This window comes from Rhodnius prolixus, unplaced genomic scaffold (genome assembly GCF_049639745.1).
Source record: "Rhodnius prolixus isolate KJV_2025 unplaced genomic scaffold, Rpr scaffold_2, whole genome shotgun sequence".
Classification (NCBI taxonomy): domain Eukaryota; kingdom Metazoa; phylum Arthropoda; class Insecta; order Hemiptera; family Reduviidae; genus Rhodnius; species Rhodnius prolixus.
The window spans coordinates 16810024-16833218 of NW_027411592.1; the positions used below are offsets into that span (position 1 = coordinate 16810024).

Genomic DNA, 23195 nt, shown 5'->3' on the forward strand with positions numbered 1-23195 from the left:
TAGGTTAAAAAAGAAAATGAGAAAAATTCTTGCACTTATTCATTGCGACCAGTGGTTTCCAAAACAAGAATCCTTTTAGTGAAGAGTATTTTGGTTGACTTGCTCTGTGCAACAGAGATTTGACAAAGAATGTAAAAAGGAGCGCTCTGTATATGGTTCACATTTAGTGGATTTTCGCTTCTTTAAAAGGATGACTTCTTTTAAATGTTTTGGTAAGAGCGTCTTCTTATTTTTGCAGATCGTTGCTAACAGTTGGCACTTGTGGGAGGAACGTGTGTTAAAAAAAAAGTAAAGTAATCGCCTATTTTTTCAGGCGGGGCTTAACGTCCTAAAGGTATTGGTATTAAGCTACCAATTAGGTGTCGCGGACGGAGGCGACTAGCAAACATACTTTACTGTAAATTTCTTTTATTAACCATTAAATAAAATCCAAGGCCTAAGACCGGGAATCGAACCCAGTACCACAATACATCTTAGCTTCGCAGGTCTCGCCTCTAACCGCTCGGCTACCGTGGCGCCTGGGAGGAACGTGTGTTAATACTTAATTGATAAAATTGAATACCTTTTTAATGCTGAGGTACTACTGTCAATATCTTCGCAATTTACAGCATTTACTTTAGAGTCTTTTTATTAAGGTTCTTTCAGTTCCTCAAATTGTTACCTCGTTTTAAAACATGGATTCTTTTTTATAAACTCTCTTCCTTTTTGACTCACAATTTCTTGATATTTTGTGCGTTACCCCTTAAGGGACTCACTTAACACACTTTTCTTTCCTCATATAATGTTTCTCTACCTCCATTTCAATTGTTATGGACCAGCAATTCATATATTTAAATTTTATCGCGAAATTTGAAGCGATTATTTTACTGGTATCCGAAGCTGGGAGCTATCCAGTGTATACTTAATGCGTCTTTTTCTGCTGTTGCTCTGTTTGAGAAACCACCAAATTATGTCTCCCAGCCAGGATGTGGGATGAGTTATCATTAGTCCCGATGTTCATCTATATAAGAGCTACTGTCTGTGGTGATTCTTTCTGGTATGTAGAACGTTTTATTAGATTGTATTTAAGAAGGAGTTGTTTGATTTTTAAAGCTGGAGTTTAATTTGAGTATAATTCCCTTAGATGGATGTACTGCCACAGATTTCAAAGTTGTGGTTTGTGGCTCTAGTTAATAAGCCAAAATAATTGTAAAACGAAGTTTCCATACAGTGGGATTGTGGTGCTACGTATAGAGTCTGGATCAATTAGGGCCACCATGACAACTCTAGTCCAGCATGGGGTTATTAATCACTTTATAAAAATTTATGTAAATCATGGCCCAATTCTCAATTGTTTCGAGAAAAAAAAATATTTTTTTTCACTTTATTCAAAAATGTACAGCTTTCCTTTGGAGTTTCAGTTTACACTATAACCTTCTAAGTCATTTAAACAATTATTAAAGAATCAAAATCAGACCAATAACAGATTAAGGGAAGAAAATACCCTAAGCAATGTAAGCTCACTATACTTGAGAGTCACAAAATCAGAAATGAGCTCCAACATGATTGGCAATATCAATACTAGAATTTGCTTAAACTATCCCCTATATTCCTCTAGTGATTAATAAACATTCAAATCCTAAAGCTCATAGAATTCTAGGGGAGTAAGTTGTTGTACAAAGTGTGGTTAGATTACAAATCCTGGCTTTTAGAATCATTGAAAATTGAATTATGTAACCAATAGAATATTTCAATTTTCACAAGATAACATTTCATCTATTTACACTCAAATGAACGAATATCAAGTCCTAACCGATTCTAGAAGAAACCTCTTTTTTGGTATTAATTGATTTAAGAGAGTTTTAAAAAAACAAAGTTAATTTTAAACTCGAAATCTAATAGTTGGGCTGTTTGAGGCGTAGAGGATAATTAGTCGCATATCTACTTATTACTTGAATAGAATTTATGGCAATGAATTCTATCTGTAATATTAAGATTCCACATGTAGGTTAAACTATTGAATTTTAGTAAATATTTCGTATTTTAACAAAATTTCTTTATTAAAATGTACTATTACAAATAGAAAATTATTGAGAGCGCAAATCAGATATTTAATTTTTAAATGATATTCATTGACTTGTTTACACAGCAAATTAAATATTTCAGCATTTGTCTCATTTATGATTTCATTTGTAAACCGAGTTAGTCCCTAAAAATATTTGAAATTAAGAACATTACTTGGAAATGAACTCGCCTTTAGAAGGAGACATAGAGCGAGCTTGGAATTCCGGACCCACTAAAAGTACGTCTGTAAAAGTTCCCAAAAAGAAAATGATTCTTCAGCGAATTAATTAATGAAATATTTATTGTTAAGGATTCAATTTAGCGAGGAATCGGCCCTGTACAAAAACAACTGTCTTTTTTTTATTTACTTAATATTTAATATTATTTATATTTAATAGTTAATAATTTGGGACTTTAAGCCCCTTTGTGAAGAAAAACTACTTCACCTTTATTTACTTTAATGTTAGTTTCAAAATCATAAGCTATTGGTTTAGAAATATATATTATCAAAATTATTATTAATAATGCCAAATAGTTTTAGGCACTTTTGCTTTCATACAGTGCTTATGAAGAAAAATAGGCATATGATTTTTTCAATGATAGATAAAGTGATTATTGTAGTTGATCAATGATATCGTTAATTTAATTTACAATTTTCATTATGTTTCCAGGTATTTTTAGGAGATTTATTGGTGAACAATTTTAAGCATTTTTACACAATCAACTCTTCTGCACCGTAGCCCTTAATATTTTATAACATACTAATTTTCACTATTGTATTGACTAGTTAGTCACCTTATTGACCTGCGCTATTGATGAAACTCTGAATTTCAGCTATTCTTGTAAAGTTACACAGGTGATACACTGTTTATTACGCCGTACGTGCTCTTGAATAGGAAGTCTGTTTATCTTTTCGCTAGAACGGTATTAAAACAGACTTTCCTAAGAAAATCTGGTTATATATCTACACGAATGCATTTGAGTGTTCAATGATTGAAAAAAAAATCATCACAATAAGTTGGTATCTGATTGGTAGATTAATGGATGCATAAATTCTATGGTATTGTAATATTCTTGTTGAAAATACTTGGGTTATTGACAAGTGTTGAATACAATTTCAATTTTTAACACCACATTTATAAATTGATATATTGAGTCAGATTGTTAAATCATAATAATAAATAAAATCTCAAAAACTTTGGCTTAGTACTCTATCAATGCTACAGTTACTTAAAAGTTTGGCTTTTTTACTGAATTGTTTCATGATGATATCAGGAAAAGTAATAATCTTAAGTCATTTTTCTGGATTTTAGTTTGTCATTATTTGTCAATTTGTTATCGATAGAATGACGAGATAAGTAGATTGTCCATAATAATGATAACCAAGTAAGAAGTGTATGAGATGACAGAAAGAGTAAAATAGTTTTAGTATCTATGGGAACACAATCTTCTCTGTAAAAATAAGTAATGAATGGTAACAAATGAAAGAAAAGTTTGCTTCTTTAAGCAGATGTGATTGCACAATTAAATTATTTTGAATGTTCTTTACTTTTGTCAAAAAGTATATATATACTTTTAAGTTATTTAAAATTATAAATCATCAGCTTTGTTATACTATTCATTTAGCCTTTTCATTCATTTGTACAACTGACTTATTCAAACAGTTTAGTTGTAGGAAAAGATATTCCGTAGCCGAATAAATATGGGAATTGTTAATTTTGCCATTTCATGTTAGTAATTAATCAGCTTGGGCTAATAGATGCCGTGCCTCCAGAGCTTCTAGGAGTTAACATTGTTACACAATTTTCTACTGAAAAATATTATAAACTTGAGTATAAGTCAATGGTAATTACAATGCACATATTAAAAAGTGAATGAAAAATGTTTAGAATTATAATCAGAGATATATAATAAGTGAGGTGGCCTGTCTCTAGAGGGCGTCCTGTCCTGTAGAGCGGTGGGCCCTTTGCTTCTTTTACTTTTTTGGCCGACCAGTTAGTACATTCTAACGGTGTCTAGCCTTTTTGGTGTAAGAAACTCTCTCATTTTATTTTCTTTTCCAGGCACACTACAAAAAACAAGTTTCTTGTTGTAATGAAGACGGACTACTTGTATCTTGGCCTGCCAGCAGCAACCGGCAGATTTTTATCTTTTAAACAAGGTGAACGAAAAAACACAAACCGGCAGGTGAAATTCTGTTCTTTCATCTTTATTCTGCTCATTCATGGGTTCGTTTGGTTTTTTTTGTTTACTTTTATTGGCTTGGCATTTTCTTCTTCTTCTTCTTCTTCTTCTGCAAATGTTAGTTGCACCGTCTCTTAGGAAAACATTTTTTGCGAGGCTAAAAGTTTATTGCATTTTAAATTAAACAGAAGAAAACAGTATTTTTGTTAACTAATTAATTTTAAATATTCGTCAGCTAGTGATGAATAATGGCAGCAGACTTCATTAATTAAAATTATTTTTCTTAAGTATATCTTGTTAAGCATATCAGAATATTGACAGATCATAATCACAATTATCTGCCCTTAGCATTCTCCAGAATTAAACTAGAAAATGTTCCCTTCCAAGCAATTTCATGTATTTGGCGCAGATTAATTATAAGTTATTGAATCTTTTTGATTTTTTAATAGGGTTAGCTTGCATACTCTACTTCTAATGTAACTTCTGTTTCATTAGAAAATTAATAGACTGTTATTTCAGCTGAAAAAAATCTATTGCTAATTTGGACATTTTTAAATTTGTCTTAGTTAATGGCAGAGTTTTAAAGCTTTCTTTCTTGATTGGTTTTGTCCGTCATGGCAAGTATGTTTGCCTTTTCCTGACTTGTTTCGTATTTTCTTTCATCATTATGGATTAATTCATCATTAAAATGTAAAGAATTTGACTTCCCACGTAATTTAATTTAACTTTCAAACATATCTTTCAAACACCACAGCAAGTGGTCCATATTCTCAACTTAATAAGTTCTTCGTTCAAGAACTTCTAGTAATTATTTTCCTTTTAAATTCTGAAGTATGTGCTAAGCAATATTGTTTTTTTCCAGTCCAAGGCAATTAATTTGGTAGTTGGAAAATGTAGGCATTACTTTACTATGGTTTTTCTAAATAGCGCAATCGCATAAAAAAAGCGAAAAAATGTTGATTATAGTGATTTTACAATCTCTTCAAACTCTTGATCTTAAGGTATTAACACTTCTTTCTTCTCCAGAAGCTTCATTTTTACTTGAAACTTTTATCATGTGAAAAAAAAAATATGGAAAACAAGACTTCCTTTTTAAATTAAGGAACATCAATATCTGTGATTTTAGCATCAGGAGTCTTCTCCGATAATGCTGGTGCTCCGAACATTGCTCTCTTGTTCCAAATAATTCTGACCTCTCCTGGACAACAAGCTTAAAGGCTTTAGGAAAAGTAAATATAAGTATAAAACTTAATTCATCTAATTTGAGACAATTGCACTCTTTGATCAAAATATGAGTTGTTTCAAACAGCATTTTGTATTAGCTTACTTAAAGTTGTGCTCTTTAGCCGTAACAAGTAGATCTCCTAACGTGGGTATTTTATTTAAAGAAACAAAGTGGAGAGTTGATATTGATTAATCAATAGAAAATGTGTTCCTTTCAAAATAAAAAATCCGGGAGTATTATTGCCTTACAATTTTACCAGTTCAAATTAAAGAGTCAAATTATAGCTCAGCGATTGTCATTCTATTAAAAGATTGAAGGACGGCTTGCAATTTAATAGACCTGTTACTCCAGCTGAAAAAAAAAATCTATTGCTGATTTGGACATATTTAAATTGCCTCCATTGTTTTAGAATTCCAAAGAGTCTTTTTTTTTCTGCTAGCTAACTGAAATTTTTAATTTAAAAAACTCATAAAAATTATTGTATTACAAGGTTGTTTGAGTTTAGGGAAGGTCCTGACAAAACTGTAGTTAGATACGAAACTTGGATTATTTTTATCTTCGCCTTGTACCAGAATAATTTCCTCTTTCTCTTAAGTGTTGTATTGATTATAAACAATAACAAACATTTCTATAAAAAAAAATTGGTAATCTTATCCAGACCAGTAAACAGTTCACTCCAAGGGAAAAATGGAACGTTACCTTGGTAATAATTTGAAGAGAAGGAAATTACATAGTTCCTTTATCTGTAATAATTCATAGATACATCAAGGTTTACATAACTGCAAGAGAATGATTGTTTGAGAGGAGTATTCAATATGATAGCACAGATGGTTGAAGTGAGGTATGAATTATCAGATTTATTACTTATTACCACATCATATTTCAATCTTGAGTTCGATTTTTTTTTTTTGGTTCTAGAACTGTTACTGTTTAAACCTTTCTATTTAATCTAAAATTTCATCTAACTTGCCTAATATCTTTGTATTCGAATCTCACTAGAAAATGATTTTCTTTCGCTTCACAATTTTTCTTATTCTCATATTTTCTTCAATCTGTGCACTTTTGGGTTATACTCAATGCTTTCCAACATTTTACACTTTGCAATCGTATATAACCTTGAATTATTTACTATTGTTTGAGATGCACAAATTTCTGGAGTTTGTGCTTGGGTAGGTGAATCAGAGAGTGATAGAACCGGATGGAACTCTCCAGTTAAACTACCCTCTTAAATGCATTTCACTATAACTTGTAACACTATGAGCTATTCCAGAATAATGACAGTTCCACTGTAATTATTTATTGTAGGTTTTTAAATTTATGATAATTTTGTTTAATGGACTACAGTTTAGGCCCTCCTTTACTGCACTTTAACTACTAAAATCTACTCACAGGAACTTTATTGATTTGATGGAGCTGAATAGTAATGGCATGATTTTTGAATAAGGATTTATTTATATAACTAATACAAGGAACGCAAGCACATTTAATGTTCTTACATCATTTTTCAATAATGAAACCTGAATATATGTAAATAGATTAAATTCCAATAAAAGTGTTTCAAATAAAAACACTAGACTCAATAGTACCAAGGCACGTTTTCGAGATAATCTCAAAGAAATGAGAAATTTTAAAGTCGTATTTTTATCTATAACTTCTGCACGGGAGCATGACCTATATGAACATAAATTTTGTTTAAATCAGTTAAAGTTCAGTTTTTATTTGAATTACAAACATGCTGCTCGAAACACACACACACAAAAAAAAATAGAAACACTTTTCCTGATTTAAAAAGTTTTCTCAGGTGAACTCAATTTTGAAAATTGGAAATTTTCATGATTTGATATTCTTCTTGTCAGTAGAAAAAGAAAATTAAAATATTTTATATATTTATGCATAAGTACGTGCTGCTTTGTTTTGCTTGTCTATCTAGAATAATTTTTCTTTGCGTTTAATCAGGTGATTTATTTTTTAAAACTTATTTTTACAACCAACTCTGAGGAACGCACATTCCATACTTTCTGCAAGAATTATTTTTACAAACTTCTTTATCTTAATACTACTCATGTTCTTACGTTAAATTGAGAAGTGTAGAATACGTTTCTTTAAGGAGTACTCAGGATAAAGCTATTTCTAAATCCATTAAATACATGTGAATTGAACAAACAGTGGGATTAAGTTTTCTCTTTTTTGGTATAGGATAAGTGTAAATCTTGAGCTTTTCTCCTCTATGCGATGGGACATTCTTCTTGATAAAGTTGGGTCCCTCTTCGCTTTAGGCAATATCGCTGTGTGAATAGTAGCTTCCATTTAGCCTGAAACGTTCAAAAGTAAGGTGCCTCTTTAATCTGTGCAGTTCTGTTATGCTTAAACTGCAACTAATTTTTTTTGCTCTATCAATCGTCTTCTTCACTTTAAAAAGCACATCACCTCTCGCTTGCAAATATGTTATATCTTCAGATCTCTGGTGCAATGTTATTCTGCCTTGCTAAGATATGGAATGTCCAGAACGCCGAAAAACGGATTTTCTTTTTTAACAAGAATATTTCCTTGAAAGCCAGCTTATCTAGTCAACCTCAATAGAAACTAGTGAAAAGGATAGCTTGAAACTAGTTTGTGCTTGTCAGCGAAATGCATTGAAAATCCTGTTGAACCCAGGATTTCGGGCAGAAATCCGAGAAGAATCTGTCGTATACTTGAGAAAGGATAATGAATGTAAGGTGGAAGATGGACTAATGCCAGAATGGATAGAATTGGTCATAGATTTAAAGTGCTCTTTGAGTGCAATGATTTCGTATTTTAATTTAAAATTAAATCTTTCTTAAGCACTGAAGAATAAATAAGTGATTTGCAAAATGAATTAGATTTAACATATATGTTAGATTATTAAAGGCTTAGTTTAAAACTCCGCAGTTTATATACTAAGACAAATTTCTTCAGATAATTGTAGAAAAATAAATCAAGAATGTACGAGTACTTAGTATTCTAGTCTGTTGGCACATTTACGCGGGGATTTTATTGTAATAATTATTTCATCATTTTATTTTCAAAGAAACACTCCTCCAATTGATTGATTCTAATCATATGTCTTTTAAAAACCTCTTTATTCAATAAACTATCCTAATTGTCATTTGTTTAAGTAACATTATTGAATAACAGAATTCTTCTCCGTTTTTCCAGAATTAAGCTAACATTATGATAATCGATATTAATTTTGCCAAGGAATTTAAAAAGTTGTTTTGGCCGTGTAATGTTTTTTGTGAAACTTATCAGCACAAATTATTTAAATTACTACAAGTAATTTTTTATTTCACCAGAATGCCTATTTTCAATATTGTGCCAAACAGTTCAACTATTATAATATTTACGATTAATTAGAGGTAGAATTTTAAATGCAATTTATCCAAATATGGTTGAATTATGTATACTGCTCGACATTCTGTCTCAGTGATGCAAGTTCTTTTTTATGTAAGGAATAGATTTTTTTTTCTCAAATGAATTTTAAATGACAAAATATATCTTTGCTTTTTAAACTCATTAATATGTTTGTTAGCTTTATATGGTTTTAACGATTAATGCAATCAATCGTTAATAGTCCTTTAAAGACCTGCTGGTTTATATCTTTCTTTAAGTAAATAAATGCTATAAAGTTTTGCTTAGCTATTGCTAGAAGATTACATTCTGCAAATGTTTATATTAGTTGTAATATATGTATTTATTCAGTTAATGTTTTTATATTGACATTCTAATATATTAGTGTAATTTGTACTTTATATCTTTAAATTAAATTCGATTAGGCTGTATTTAGTTTTTTTCTACCCATTTTATTTGAAATTTAACATCAATTCATTGATTGCTTAAACAAAATTTATTTAACAGATAAAAAAGGTATCGCCATAATACAGATTTTTATAAAGAATACTTATAAAGTACGAATATTAAAATACACCAATGTCATACTTTTTTAAATAAATTTTAATAAGGCTGAACCTCGAAAATCGGAGTTATTTGAGATAGGTTTGATTTGAATCAGAGGTCCATCCGATCACCGAACCTAGAGATGGGTTTGTAAATCCGATTGAAATTTCCGGTTTCACGATGAAATGCTTAAAATAATAGATTTAATGAATTAATTTACATATGTATTGTATATACATACGTACGTCAAAGCTGGTATAATTAGGTCAGATCTTACCATTAAATAGTTATTATAATAGGTAATTTTGAACGAATGTTCTTTAAAACAAAATACGAAAGAGGTATACAATAATAAATCCCTTAACATCTTCTAGAGCGAATTAGACCAGAGTATGTTGGTCAAAGCTTTTGAGAAGAAAGATAAGATTCGAGAATCTGAAGTTGAAACCACTGTTTTAGAAGTGATTCCGATTTCAAATTCTCGTAATTGGGATTTCTCCTGAGGAATAAAGTTGTAAACACCTTTTAGAACTGTCTTTTGCGGCATTTTCGTCGACACTGAAAAAGTTACAATCCCACTAAACTGTGATTTTGCTTGTTTTATTGCACGATGCCAAAATTTTACTCTAACTGCAGCTAACGACCTTCGTCTGAACTGTTACGAAAGGAAAGTCTTGCGAACTATTTTCGATTCAATTGTTAGCGTGAACCGGTCTAAGAAAATAGAGAAGTAACGGAGCTTAGCGAGAAAAGAAGCCAAGGCTTCACGAGAACAAAAAAAGCAAGAATTTAAAATTGCAGGATTGAATTAGTCCATTGGTTGGGCATCTATATATCGGATGGAGAATAATCCAACTCCATATTTCGTGAGACGCTCCGATAGCCGAGCGGTTTAGAAGCAAGGTTCGCAAAGGTAACATATACCACGTACTACCGTGGTAATGGTTCGATTCTCATTCTAGGCGTTGGGTTTTATTTAAGGGTTATTAAAAAGAGGCATTATTTTACCTGACATATTTATTATTCGAGGGTGGATGATGCCACTAGAAAGACTAAGGCAGTGATGACTGCAGGATTTAGAAGATCTGTACAATGAAAGTAAACGTCAGAGAAAGCCAAGTAATATGAACAACCGTAGCGCTGTGGAGTACTTACTACTGAAAGTGGTATTTAAAGTAAAATCACATACAGACGTCTGTAAAAAATAATTTATTGTGCTTCAGCGCACAAAATGATATTTTTTTAACTGAGATTTACTATCCCATAAGATAAGTCGTATCTTTCTGAGCATTGAAGTGGTAAGAATGATTGCTGTAGTAGTATTGTTGGCAATTACTGAAGAGACAATGTTCTCAAGGAGAGTAGTGATTAGTGGAAGATTAAAACGTAGAACCAAATGCGAATTCAAGTTTAAGGTCGGAGACAGAGATTACACTCAAAACAAAATGGATCACGGGAATACAGCCAGAACAAGATGGATCATAGCCAGAAGAAGATGGACCACAGAAGGGATATCTAAAACCCTAACCTTTTTTTTTCAAAGACAGATTTTTGCGGCATCTTAGCTCTTTAAAGTTATTTTTTAACAATTAAATAAAATAACTATATTTAAGAGAAAAAAGATTATATACAAGAAATTCACGTTGGCGTAACAAAAGTGTTTTTTTCGGCCGCGTCAAAACAATGAAAACAGAATTATTTATGAATGACTTTACTAGTAATTTAGTGATCTTGTCCTACTGGCCTTTTTAAATGTCTAATTTTCAATCTTTATCTGCCTACATATTCTTTTCATCTTGTTTGGTTTTGACCTTGCTGTTTCGTTCACTTTGAATTGGCCCAACATCAGTCCCGCTTTTCAATACGCCATATGGATTTCTTTTTTTTGTAGAACTTATTTTCTGTCAATCCAGATTCTCAAATAAGAACATAGAATTTTAATATTACCTTGGAATTTGGGGAAGGTATTCCGCACATCAATAGAGATTGTAGTGCATCAGTAAAGACTGGTGAGCTTAAAAACATTGTAATATGCACAATAGTCAAATTTAAATTTATAAGGGAGTTTAGGGAAAGATCTACAACCCTGACTTGATCATAGAGTTATTATTATACATTAGAACTCTCATAAGACCTGATAGATAAACCTACAAATGTACGTAAATAATCCTAGGAGTTAATGTTTTGACTTCTTTAATCACATTTGCCGGATTTAGGTGACATCATTTTTTCTTTCGTCGCTTTTCGGTTTGTTACGATGTTTCTAATTTTTTGAAATTTCTGTGAATGCGAAAGAGTTAAGAGTAAAGTTCTGTATCCTCTTTCTTGTAATCATCAGTAAATTTTTGCTAGCGGTTATGTTAAGTTAATGCATGTGGTAGTTTGTAAGTATAAAGAAGTTTGTAGCATGCTCTGCATTTCCCTTAGAATCTTTTTATTTAAATAACTGACAATTATCTATCGTTTCATTTCAATCTGCAGGTTTTTCTGAATGCTCGTTTGGGAAAATGTGTTCTCTATAGCAGTACAACCAGATGCACGCAAAAAGTCGACCTTAGAGAATAAATTAATGCAGGTAGTCTAAAGACCATCTTGAGATGGGAATTGATTAGAGAATCCGCCCTCACTAAAATTAAGAAAACATGCGATTGTTTTGTAAAAGTATGGATAAGAGTATGTACCATCAGGCCATATGAATCCATGCAGTTTTCTAGCAACTTTTAGTCGAATATCTATGCAATCGAAAGATGGTTCGGTTTAACCAGGACAGCTGTCGGAATAGGAGGAAGATCGTCATTGGTCGAGACTGTGATTAAAGCCAGAACTCTTGTGTTTTCCGAGAGTGCTGCAGTAAACCCAAACTCAATACCTAAGCAGTCAGAACTGAACACACCAACCTTTGATGTTGAAAAATCTAATAAATACTATAATTGTTTACAAGCCAAGTCCTAAAGATGATCGTAGGTCGAAAGCTCGGCAAAAAATAATACAAAAATTACAACAGAAATTGGCGATTATTTTTTCTTCTACTAGTATCAGTGACTTTTTTAGCCGTTAAAACAGCTAGGTAATCTTTAGTTTCATCCGTTTGATTTAGATAGATTGCTGCTTTTGCCAGAGATATGTAATGAAGAAACCTCGAAGGCATCAAACTGTAATTAATAGCTCAACATATAAATTCCTGAACTGTAATTTCTGTTTCGCAGTACAATTATCTTGCGTATTTACAATGGATGTAATCAATCTTTAATATTCTTTTTCGAATAAATCTTTTTTAATGAAAATTAGTCTTCATGATTGTGCATTAATTTAAAGAATTAAACTAAGCAACTTACAGATAATTGACTTGTTATTTTTTCAGCCCTTCAAGTAGCTAAGTAATCTTTGGCCACTACCACTTCAATTAGAAAGTTTGCTTAATTTCAAGAGATATATATAATGAAGGACCTTGAATGCATTAAGCAGTTAACGCGCATTGCTATCATTTTACTTGAATCACTTCAAGTAATTACTTGTCTGATTTGTGTGTTCATAAATATTTACAACTCTAATTAAATTTCAGGGAGAATGGTTTGTAACTGTGACCATTTATATTGTTATGTGGATGCCCTCTTATTGTAATAATAAGCTAATTTTCTGTTAATTCAGTTCATAAACTGAATCATACGTAGTTACTTTACACTGTTATTTTTAGTTTCTTGCTGAGTTTAAATTATAAAGTACAATTTTTTTTGCATGAAAAGTCCCAAATTGTAAATTTAAGAAATCTGCAGCTATTCAGTTTTTTTTATAATAAAAAAAATATTTAATGTTTTCGTGGAAAGAAAGAATCTCACCAAAAATAAATATTTTTGGGCATTGAAAGAACTAATCGCACAGGAAAATTAAAAAATAAAAATAAACCACAACTGTTCGTTTTAAAAATTTGGAATGAACCTATTTCTTAATATAATTTTCACATGCTAACCCCAAAATTTTGTTTTTAACTATTAAGATTTACTTTTTACCAACATTATAAAGTTTTTAAGAGAGGAGCGCGTTTTACTGGAATGAAACTTTATTGAAACACCTTTTGCTTTCACAACTGTTTTTAAATTAATTTTCCTATCTCTATTTTTATTCATTCAACAAGCAAACTTTTGATAATATCGTCAAAGCCAGCTTTACTGCAAAAATATCTGCAGTACTTACGGTAGTTTGATTTTGATTTTGGCTGAACATTCTCTCTAGTTCCACAGAAAATCTCTTTTGGGGTAGCGAGGGGGGATTCTTAAGAGGAAATACACGTAGTCCAATTTCTATGAAAGTAATTTTTCAGTCTCAAGAATCTCAGCACGGATGTTTTCTTTGTAGCTAAAATGTAGCTTATTCTTTTATTTTTTTCCCCCTTATGAATCCAATTTGTTTCTTTTGTACTAATAAGAAACAGCCTTTTAATCATGGACAAATAAGGACATCAAACACAAAATTAAGTTTTTTTATTTTAATATTTAATTTGCTTTATTTACTGCTATTTATATTGCTAGTAAATTGGCATATAAATTTAATAATGAAATTGACGTTAATTACTTATGTGATTAAAGTGACATTCAATTAATCAATCACGATTTCATAATGAATTCATTTTGTGACGACAGACTTTAATCGTAGTTATTAGTCTTCGCTACATTTGTTAGTGCACATTGATAGATATAATTACGAAGATGTGAGATTTAAAAAGATAATTGGAAATTTATTCATTAAAATTGTTCTTTTTTTTTGTGGACCGAGAGAAAGCAAAAGTGCCAATTGTTTAAACTTTCCAACAAATTATACAACCCTCATGTGGATTCAAAAGATACTTTTTCACAACTACTGGGTAAAAATCATCATCCTTCAGCTTCTAACTGTTGGGAAATGCACTTTGTATCTCTACCGAATCAAATACGATTAACCTTTAAAGCCTTTAAAATATGTTGAGGTTTCGTTTTTGGTAAGTAATCAGTTGCATGTACGCGATGTTATTAAAGTGGTTGTGGCAGTTAACTGTGGTGATCAGTCTAAGTCACTATGCTTTGACCATTGTGTTCAGTTCGTACAATGTACCGTATTGGATCGCCAGGACGTCTGCAAAAGTGGCTAGCCAACTTCCTGCAACCGCCTTAGCTCTAGACTGCAGCTGATTTGCAATTCAGACATGAATTCAATTAGAATTCATACTGCTAGGTAGTGTGTCGCTTTTCTTTCTCTGCAGGATATTCATGACAAGAAGATAATTAATTGAGGATAACGTTTTGTTTCAATGAATAAAATTATTGTACCGAATAATCTAGCATTGAGTAAATAATTCGTGTCTAAATTATGCCAATTAAATCGCTTAGTTGATCACTGGCATAATAAATAAACTCTATCTTCTTACAACTTGATTTATTTGCGTTATTACTATAGAACAAATATGTAAACATAATAACGGCTAATAGACGGTAAACCCATACGAGGTCATGTCCTTTCCTAATGCAATGTTGCACTGAAAGTGAATAATAAAGTCATGATAAAATTACGCAATAACTATACAGTTTAGAACATTTATCTCCTTGACAGGTACCCTTTTGTACCTAAATAATCTATCTCGCATCTCTTGATGTTAGAAGTATTTTTATATTTAATGTCACCGAGTAAGATTAACCTCGGTGCACTTCCTCAATGCAACAATTTCTGGCACCGTAAAGTATCTCAACCGTTTCTATTTCTATTTTACGAGATATAATGTTTTAACATCTATTTCTCTTAAACGCATAAAATAATGCATATGCATTTCATGAATAGTTAAACATTCTTTTGTTTTTTTTATAAGAGATAAGATTATCGCTTAATTCTATGAGTCACCTATACTACCTATACTAAATGATTGTATTCATATCTAAATAAATTATTAGCTTCATTGATTAGAATATGAGTTTTTTTTTTTTCTTTTTTTGTATATAGAATATAGCACTTCCATTATTACAGAGATTTTAAATTCTAATTTATAAAAAGTGAGAAGTTACTTTTCGTAATTATTCTGTCATTTAATTGACGCTTTACTTTCATTTAATAGATTTTCTTGGGAACATTTAGTTTGCTGAATGACCTGAAAATCCCCTTCAGTACTAAATGTAACTACCTACCGGTGACTGGAATTTCTAATTTAAAGGGAACAGTTTAATGCGGCTTCACAGAACAGGTTTCTAAAGGTTTTGAAATGGTGTCGTCATTCGTTTCAACTATTTTCATTAAATTTGGTGTTATATAGTAAATTATCACTTTTAATTCTATAAGTTTTTCCTAAAAAGAAACATTAAGGAGTTCTGGAGAAGATAGATGTATTTTTTTTAAATTGAAAACTTCCGAATTTGGCGGTAGCTCAGCGTGATAGCAGCCAGCCAAGCACACACTACTATTTAATACTTTCAATGTAATTTATTACTAATTAGTGTTGTAATAATTATATTGCAATAAGCGAAAGTTTGTATTCTTAAGAACTAACCGAAGAACCTCGTTAGACAGGTGCTGTCGCGTTTTTTCCTTACTTTTGTCATTAATTATTTTATTTCAGGTAGTTAACTTGAATTCATAGTTGGTAATAATAAGTCTTGGCATTAATAAGCATTGTTCTTTCCTAATGCTGCAATTTATTGTAGAAAAAACAAGCATTTACTTGTCACTGTAACTTTCAGGTTACCACATCAAACATACATCCAGCAAAAGGGCGAAGTAAATTTTAAAATTGCTTAAGCGAGAAAATTTTAAATTAAATTTTAGCTGTTTATATTATATACGGCGATAATATTTATACAAATATTTTTTCTTAATATAAATTTTTGGGTCAAAGGCAGTTATTTGCTACTACGAAAGCATTTTTATATTTATCTAACATTTTACGAAGTAAATGTATTTTATCAAATGATTTCTACATAACCTGTATTAGTTTTTTCTACACTGATCAAGTTGTACAGATCTCTGGCTGATTAGTAATGCAGCTAGTGACTGTACCAAGTTGAAATGAACGAGGTAAATGGAGTAGAACAAGTGACACTTCTAAAACTCCATATTTATCTACTGGTTATAAATTTCTCCACATATTTAGTGATGTTACTTACTAAAGGAATTTATTATATACGTTCACTCTATTATGAGATAAAAAAAAAATAAATAAAAACATTCAATTTACAAATCCGGAAAAAATAATAATGACTCGAAAACATTAAGTAATTGTTTTGATCTTTTGCCTTTAATAAATTGATTCTGCTTGAAAGACCTGCTAGAAATATTCAAGAGTAGTAGAAATGTGCTTTTTATTGATATACCAATATTTTCATTCTTAAAAGTTCCACTTCTAATAGATTTGTTTCTCTAATTTATAATATTTTACTTAAGCTTTGTGAACATCGGACCTCTTTTAACTTAACCACCTTTCAAATCGGCTAGGTCGTCACAGGTGATTAGGCTTGGAAATTGGTGTTCAATCAAAGGGATTCTATAGTGAGTACTTCGGCGACTTCAAATTTCTCTGGGCTATCTGTACTCGTACGAATGAGTAGCTTACACACATTACGATTCTGAAATTGAGGTTCTTTCTCATAAAAAGGAGATAATATATAATAACCTGATTTCATTTATATACAATTTGTATATAAACAAAACTAAAATATTATCCTTTTGAAATGAATTTTTCAAAAAAAACAATAGAACTTATTTTATCAAATATTGCCTTATCTCATAAGCTCTTAAAATTTTGGCACATTTTATTCTTTATCTTTGAAATCATTGTGTATGTACAGCATATTATTACGTACAAATTACGTACTGTTTTTAGTGTAAACTCTACTGGAATAAGCATTTGCGATTCCAAATATGCAATGCATGAACTTTTATGCAATGTTTTACTTTTTAATGCGGTTTTGTTCAACTTTTTTTATATTCAGTATTTCAACACCATAGTATGGTCCATTACTCTTAACTCTATCAACCTATTTTTAGCCAAATTAGTAACTTGAATAATAAAGTAATATAAAAGTAAAATTTCATTTTATTGCGGAAGAATAAAGAGCTATCCATTGTTATGTGTATTAAACTCTAAATAACCATCGTTATATCCAGTCAGCTGTTTAAATTTGTATGCAGCTATTATCATCAGTAATGAAGTAACCTCATGACAAAAAGAAAGCACTTTGTACATTGTATAAAGTTAACGGTATACTGATGGATGTATTTTACTAGATAGAAGAACCACCGTTTTAGTTTACAGAATGGAGCACGTGTTCCTCCTATAGAAGAGTCTATATAAGCGTCAATATCCTATATAAGAGGGGTACTCTTATATTTATCAATTAAATTGACGACTCAATTATTTAAAAACTTTATTGTTATTACAGCTGTTGGTTTACAGTGGTTATACTTAATAAATACAATCATTCGGAAAAAAGTGTCATATTCTAGTGACACATAAGTAATGAGTTAGTTGGTGGTTGAACTTTCGCTAAATAGCTTCTAAAAAAATATTTTCTTTGAACTGTTCAATAATGTACCTGCTTTAAAAACACAAGTTGTGAAAGAGATATTTAAATTTAATTTACAAAATTAATTTGTTTACGTAATAAAAGAAAAGTGATGTAAATATCCTGAATCTATTGAAGATATTTTAGCTTTTGGGACTGTGATCCAACCAAGAAAGAATTGAGGAGATGCGCAATCTCATTATATTTCTCTCAAATTAAATCGCTGTTAATGATATCTTACAGAATACTAATCATTACCAAAGATTACCCAGAAATAAACTGCTTGTGTTGTACTTCAGTAATTTCTTAGTGAGAAAATTCAGAAAGAAGAAAATAGGGAATGAAAATATTAAAATATTACTGATTGAAATTAGAAATCTCCTGGGTTCGATAAACAAAAAAGTAGACGAAATAATCTACTTGTCCGCTACAAGAAAATGTCAGAAGATTGGCAAAAAAAAAAATGAAATAATTGATAAAGATAGAACATGACTTATACACGAACTTATAAATAAATTACTTTTTATTTAATCATTATGTTAAGTCCAGTCATCAACTTAGGTTATAGGCTGTTTCATTCTTCTCATTTCGGACAAAACAAAAGCAGTCAACCTACAGTCAAACCCAGGACCTTCTCCTCCTGATTCCATACCCTAGAACTGAACTACATTTTTCTCTAGCATGTAATTACAAGAGCGAGTGATAATTGTTGCTATAAGTTTGCTGTAATAAACTGAGTGCCCTTTACGAGCTCTTTATCCTAATCTAATTAAGAATACGATCTCTCACGAGCAAGATAAGATTTGTAATTAGAAAACGTAAGAAAACAAAAGTTAGCTTCCGTATTTCACTCAGCAATTCCAGCATATTCTTTAATTAGTAATCATCGTTCAGACTGCTGAATTTTGACAGCGTTTTATTTTATTTTTGTATGGATTGAAAAGTTAGCAACTTTTTTTAAAAAGTAAAATGTTAATTACTTTTATCTCATTTTCATTTGTGTTATTTAAATCTAAAAAGTAACCTCCCGAAATGCCTTCTAGTTTGAAATGAAACATTTGTGTCATAGCTGTGACAATTTCTGACGAATGGTATTTCCACTGGAGTATGTACATAAGTTTTCTCCAATCGTTCATAACTAAATTAATTGGGAAGGATATAAATAAATTAAGTGGCACTAAAGGTCATTTCTAAATGAATTAATGGTCATTATTTGAACTATTGTACTAATACAAACAAATAAATCAGTGGGTGAAGTGAATGAACGTCCTGTGTGTGACAAAGAATGTCGTTTGGTCTGATAAATGCTATCTAAGCATTCTTATACCAAGTATTACGTCCATACTATTCTCCGAATCGTATTGCTATGGACACATCAGTTTGCAACACCGACTGGAGATCACTGGAATGCCGACCCAATGGTAATTCTAGTCATACCGCATTCTTATTAAGGACTCTCTGAATCTTACTTACTTTTTCTTTTTTGTATCCCTACATTCATTATTCCTTCAATACGTTTTAAAAGGTTATTCTATCCCTGATTCTCAATGGTTTGTGGTTAACAAAAGGATCTTATATTGTGAATTTGAATATTTTCTCCAAGGTTTTGAAATATTATTAAGTCTTCGTTGGAGTAAAATTAAATACTTTGTGACTCATTTTTAAAATACTAAATATTTTCATTTTATGAAAAATTCTACTTTGATATATTTCTGATTCAAACAATTTCTGATAGAGGTGACGGTTTGACGCATATTGCCGTCTTTGATGTTTGATCTTTCATCGTTACGCTTTTTCTTGCACTTTTTACACGACCAATCCAAAGTACGACAACTGTCCTATCAGACTCGGTGAAATGCAAACATGTACAAAAATACAATAGTTTCATTTATGTGATTACTTTTTATTTTTACGTTGGTGGTCCATAATAATTAATTTTTTTCTCACTTCTTTTGCATTCTAAAAATTGTGGATCAGTATTATGTGAACATCTTCAATCTCCAAATAAATCAACCACAACTTTCTGTGGTTTTTGCGTGGTCGTTATGTTAAATTCCCATAATTTCCCAGACTTTTTGCCACCTGTACTGTAATTCACAAAATTACTTGATTGCCTAAAATTCGTTGACAATTTGGATCAACTATTTGACTTTCTCTTTAAATATTTATGAACTAGTATTTTATTAAAGTTCCTTAATTTATAGAAAATGATTGTTCAATAAAATTTTAATTTTACAGGAATTCTAGTAAAATAATTTATTCTCTTGCTAGTCTAGATCGTTTATCGTGACTATTAATCACACATTTATAAGGATTAAGTGCCCAAATTTCTATTTTAGTTACTGAAAAAACAAAATATTTATTATTTTATTTAATTTGACTAGAGTCATTTAGTCAAACCAATAATGATTTTTGCTTTATAACAAAAAAAGTTTGAATTGAGATTCTTCATAATTTCCAGTAACGAATAATTAAAGTTTATGTATTTAAAAAATAATAATTTATTCATTTTCATAGAACACTTCAGCAGATTTTAAAAAGCAGCTTTTGAATAATAAAGTTATGTAAAAGAATTCAATTTTTTACTTTATTTAATTCTCAAAAATCGCATTTTGTGATGGTATGCTTGTTATAATACCTTATGGCTAAAATGTAATCGTTAAATCTGATGTAAGAAAACTTAATGACTAGTTCAGCTGGAAAAGAGAAGCAGTCCAATGGTTACACGCTTGCTGGAATAACATTTGTTTAGATGTTGCAAATGTTAAAGAATAATATCCATTTAACGCGGTTATTAATTCACGTTAAACTGCTCTGAAATAGATAAACTTAGTCTTGTTTTAAAACTAAGAAATAAATTCGAAAAAAATGTACCTCTAAATTTAAAATTTTCGAATATTTGAAGAGTTATCTATTTCAGCCAAGTTGTGATTGCCCCTGGAGCTATAATTTATAATTGAATTCGATATGAGGGAGTTGGAGTTATTATAAATGTTGGTTAATGAGGGAGTAATGGCTTAATCCTGAACAACCTAAATAGAACTATCTTTCAATGTTTTTATTTAGATTGCTGGCATCTATAAAGTGTTCAATGTGTAAGTGAGAGTCTATGTTAGAACGCTAAACATCTTAAGTTGCAGAACTATTTATATGTTTAACTTTAAAATACATTTTTCTTAATTTTCTCTTTTAGAAAATAAAATTAAATTCAGTTCGTAGACTCGGGGGTCACACCTAGGATCGCGATACTTGAGCCTTGCGCCTGCGTTCTTGGCGCTCTATTTAGAATGTTCGTATCTTTGAAGAGTGTCATCGTAAGATTAATAATAACCATGTATGAGTGTGGTCGGTGATTAGCTAGAGATATCTGTGGCTGCACCATAAAAGTTACTGAAGATTCGTTTTTTTTTTCCTCAGCGATTTGGGCGTCCGAACGGAAACCTAAACAATACAAACTATAGTTATGTATAGTTAGGTATATATAAATACCACTTCCGCCACTTTCATTGTAATCCTAGAACTTAAGAGCAGTTTATGTGTGCATGGGTTGCAAGTGGCGTGTGTTCATTCCTATTCTAAATTCATGCAAATTAGATAACTGAATGATCTGGAAGTCATCCATGCATCAGGCGATTTCTTGGGTTTTCATAAAAGGTAGTAGCTGATAATGAGAATAGTAGAGGAAGTCGATATGTGCTGAAAGGCTGGAGTAGAATTTTTTTTTTTTTCTAGAGATAAACAGATCGGAGAAAAAGTAGATTGGAATGGCTGGGTGCGTCGGCGATTGGAAGGCATAGGTGAACCCTATAGTTCAACTAATCTACATGGTATTATACGACGAAGATTGCAGAAGAGTACAAGAAATATACATTGAATCTAAAAATATTTTCACAGAAATATTTGTGAGCTGCTGATTTAGTGCAATGGGAGTGATCTTCACATTTCTTCCCAAAATCTTTTTCAAAACCCAAAAATCATTGATGAACAATCGTTCTTTCCACTTACTCAAAAATATTCAATCATACCTCTCTTCCTCAATAGCTGGTATAGTTTTTTTTGATTCCGTGAATTTTGCTTTAAATTCGATTTCTAGTAAAAATTGGGTAAAATTTTTTTGTAAGTTTATGTCTAGATAACATAATTTTAATTTAAACAAAATATATTTTAAGGAAATGTATTAATTGTAGTTCATTTTTGCAAAAAAGAAATTTTCTAGTAGGTAATTGCTTTCCCAAGATCTCGTGTTGTGCTCGCAATTAACTAAAACTATTATTCGTTTTAGGTATCGGTACATAAAAATTAGTAAAAAGTTACCACTTGATTGAGTTTAGGTGAAACTATAGTTAAATTATCTCACTAAAAATGTATGTCTAGTTAAACTGTGAGCAATTTGACAAAAGAATATCCTGCGACTTCTCATGCCAGATCTTGATATATATAATCTTCTAAGCATCTCTTGTTACTCTCTTGTGTATCATTTTCTCTTCATGTTTGTGGCTCTCAGATACGTCTGGCAGCACATCAAAGAGGTTTTCTGTTTCTAACTTTTAATATTAGATAATGGGGACGATGAAGATTTTATTCGAGTACTAGTGTCTATCTTTCTTTGTCATTTATCCTAAAATGATTCATTTGCTTTCGCTTCTCTTTAATGTTTTTGTTTATATGTGCAGCATTTAATGAATAATCATTTTCATGTGATCGACATTTTTGAAAAAGAAAACTACACAAATATTACTTGAACTGTAAAAAAAAAATTATACCATTATAAAAATATGATGATTGTAAAATTATTCTAGAAGATCTGAAAATTTCAGTAAACTGATAAATCTGATCAAATTTTTTTTGTTGAAATACTTTCTTTGATAAAACAAAAATGAGCTGAATGTTGTGAGTCCTGGTTTACTGAAGAGAAAATTGTTTTTCTGGAGTATATCCTTGTCATTTATAAATTTTCACTAAGATCAACTAAAATTTTGGATTCCTCTAGTTCATTTAATTTTTTTTTTAAATTAATGATTTAGATAAAACTCAACAAATTGCAGTATACAATTTCACTTTCGGGGGCTCTTCAGAGAATTTAACTTACCTAGAAAGTTATTGCTCTGTTTGTAAGAATCCTATGGCTGTTCATTTATATGTAACGTCTCAACTCCTAAAATGCTTTGTTAATTTTTGAGTGTTTCTGTTAGATCTGACAATCACTTAAATAAATAATAAGATATAAATCATTTTTGTAAGGTACTGATCAGTTTAACAAATTTTCGTCTAAACAATGCATTATACTTAAATGTGTAATCATGCACATTTTC

At 30.6% G+C, this 23195-nt stretch overlaps 1 protein-coding gene and 1 long non-coding RNA gene across 5 annotated transcripts in view; one reads left to right on the top strand and one right to left on the bottom strand.

Moving 5' to 3' along the window:
* The window catches only part of AdamTS-A (ADAM metallopeptidase with thrombospondin type 1 motif A), a 310609-nt gene that overhangs the window by 127348 nt on the left and 160066 nt on the right, over positions 1 to 23195 (bottom strand). The gene's annotated exons all lie outside the window — the stretch shown is intronic.
* Positions 3472 to 12805, top strand: LOC141449143 (uncharacterized). 2 transcript variants are annotated; one of them, XR_012455356.1, is made up of 4 exons: positions 3472 to 3888; positions 4107 to 4271; positions 6111 to 6293; positions 11849 to 12805. It is a non-coding gene; the product is annotated as an uncharacterized lncRNA (long non-coding RNA). The 2 variants fall into 2 exon arrangements; XR_012455354.1 differs by having other exon boundaries at positions 3476 to 3888; positions 4107 to 4230.